General features: G+C 40.3%; 1 pseudogene; it reads left to right on the top strand.

Annotated features, from left to right (window-relative positions):
* The first annotated feature begins 661 nt into the window (after positions 1-661).
* LOC116871489 lies at positions 662-1372 on the top strand (annotated as a pseudogene).
* Positions 1373-3011: the final 1639 nt, after the last annotated feature.

The following is a 3011-nucleotide window of genomic DNA, read 5'->3' as shown; positions in this document are numbered from 1 at the left end:
GGCTGCCATCTAGGGACATCTGTATACCACCTGGTTTTGGTGGCCAGGGAGATTCATGCCTGTGATCCCACAGACTGTTTATATGTGCATACTTTAAAAACTGCTTCCTGAGGATCAGGTCTTGGCAAAGCCTCAAACATGGGGAACCACTAAAAACAACACTCTACTTGGGCACTCAGAGAGGTTTGAGAGACAACAAAGAGCTAGGGCAGGGGTATGCAGTAAGTTCCATCTCCTGCACAAGGCCACTACTTCAAGACTGGAAGAGGTGGCTATTTTATCTAATGCACACAACCCAACAGAGGCAATCAAGCAAAATAGAGAAACAGTATGTTTTAAATCAACGACAAGATAAAACCTCAGAAAAGTTCCTTAGTGAAATGGAGATAAGCCATTTACCTGGTAAAGACTTCAAAGTAATGGTCATAAAGATACTCATCAAACTCAGGAGAATGGATGAAACATAGTGAAAACTTCAACAAAGAGATAGAAAATACAAGAAAGTATTTAATAGAGGTTCACAGACTTGAAGAGTGTAAAGCTAATCTGAAAAGCAGATCAAAGTGGTGGGACTTGCACTGTGGCCATGGATATGTGGTCCTCCTCATGCCTCCTCCCTATCCAGGTCATTGCTCACACTCACTCTCCTCTCCCCATCCCCATGGAGAAGGTGGAGCTGGTCCAGAAAGTGAAGCTGGCAGATCAGGCCAAGTGCTATGAGACATGGCCACCTGCATGAAGGCTATGACTGGGCAGGCATTAAGCTGTCCAATGAGGAGCACAACCTGCTCTCAGTGGCCTACAAGAACATGGTCAGGGGCCACAGTTTAGCCTGGAGGGTCATCTTGAACATGGAACAGAAAACCAACACCTCCAACAAGAACTTGCAGCTGATTAAGGACTATTGGGAAAAAGTGGGGTCTGAGCTGAGGTCCATTTGTACCACGGTGTTGGAATTGTTGGATAAGTGTTTAAGAGCCAATGCAACTAATCCAGAGAGTAAGGTCTTCTATACGAAATTGAAGGGAAATTACTTCTGGTACCTTGCTGAAGGTGCATGTGGTGATGATTGAAAACAAATGATAGTTCCCAGGGAGCTTACCAAGAGGCTTTTGATAGAAGCAAGAAAGAGATGCAACCCACACACCCAACTTGCCTGGGGCTAGCTCTTAACTCTTCTGTATTTAACTATGAGAGCCTTACTAACCCAGAGCTTGCTGCGCACCTGATACACTGTAGAACATGATACACTGAATGAAGACTCCTATAAAGACAGCACCCTCATCATGCACTTGCTTAGAGACAACCTAACTTATGGACCTCAGACAGCGCAGGAGAAGAATGTGATGTGTCAGAAGGGACAGAAAACTAAATGCGTACAGGATGTCATCCTTCTTCCCTTCAAGAAACCTTTTTTTTTTTTTTTTAAAGATTTTGTTTATTTATTTGACAGAGATCTCAAGTAGGCAGAGAGGCAGGCAGGGGTGGGGAGCGGAGCAGGCTTCCTGCTGAGCAGAGAACCTGATGGTGGTGCTTGATCCCAGGATTCTGAGATCATGACCTGAGCCGAAAGCAGAGGCTTAACCCACTGAGCCACCCACTTGCCCCTTCAAGAAACCTTTTTACTCATCTCCATTACTTATTCCATTTGGATTTCCTATAGCAAAGAAACCTATTCATGTGTATGGAATCAACTGTTTATAGTCTTTTCACACTGCAGCTTTGGGAAAACTCCATTCCTTGATTTGTGTTTGTTTTGGCCTTCCTGGTGTGCAGTTACTGCTGTAGAAAAGTATTAATAGCTTCATTTCCTATAAACATAAGTAACTTCCAAACACTTATATAGAGGACTAAAAATGTATCTTGTATTTAAGTAATTTGAACCAGTTCTGCAAGGGACTGTTTTGTATTACTGTGAAATTATGAAATTTAGTTCATTATAATTTAAAGTGTTCTATGTAACTTTTTAATTTCTAAATTCCCTCACTCTTCTTTGGGAGTTTCATTTCAATATGCAACTTTTCCATGCTCTTAATGTATTCCTTTCTGGTAAGAATCCAGAAATATTAGATTGAATGGCAAAGTATTTGGCGTTTCTGCACTGGGGCTCCCAAAATGAAATGCCTCCCCATATCATATATGACGGAGGTCTTGTGTATTTGTGACAAGAGGAAGTTTCTTTATTTATTCTTTATTTGCTGCTATTTAGGTTGATAATGTCTCTTCCCAATAAAAGTTCACTTACACCTCCTGCCTTTGTAGTTCCAGTATTTACTTTATTATGTAATAGAAGTAGCATGTTGCTGCCAAAATGCAACCATTGTTTTTTGGCAAATTAAAGTGCATGTTATTTCTTACTACAGTAGAAAGGGGAAATAAAGTACACCACTCCAAGTGTAAAATGTTAGTACTTTTCCATGCAGATTTGTGCACATGTGAGAGGGTGTCCAGGGTGTCTACTCCATGTAGAGTTGGAGCACTATTATATGTTGCTGATCACTGACTGTAGTCCCAAAAAGCTGTGTGAAAATGTTATGCCCTATGTGACAGCAGAATAATATAAGATAAAACTACATTCTATAAATGCACTCCCCACAAAAATCTAATAGCTAATCTGGAAAAAAAAAAATTCTAGAGTGGTTCAACAGCAGACTAGATGAAGCAGAAGGAAGTATCAGTAAATTTGAAAACAGGGCAATTGAATTCGCCCAATCAGAGCAGCAAAAAGAAAAAAGAAAAAAAAAGAGAAGTGAAGCTAGCTTAAAAGACTTCTAAGACAAACTTAAAACAGAGTAACGTTTACATTATGGGGATCTCAAAAGGAGGGGGGAAAAAGAGGCAGAAATCTTATTTGTAGCAGTAATTTCTGAAAAATTCCCTAAACTGGGGAACGAAATAGATATCCATGTCCAGAAGACTTAGAGAGTTTCAAATAAAATAAACCCAAAGAGACCCACACCAAGACACATTATAATTAACATGTCTAAAATCAAAGACGAGGAGAGAATGAT

This window comes from Lontra canadensis, unplaced genomic scaffold (assembly GCF_010015895.1).
Source record: "Lontra canadensis isolate GAN:19392208 unplaced genomic scaffold, GSC_riverotter_1.0 scaffold26, whole genome shotgun sequence".
Classification (NCBI taxonomy): Eukaryota; Metazoa; Chordata; class Mammalia; order Carnivora; family Mustelidae; genus Lontra; species Lontra canadensis.
This window is presented reverse-complemented; position numbering and strand designations above follow the sequence as displayed.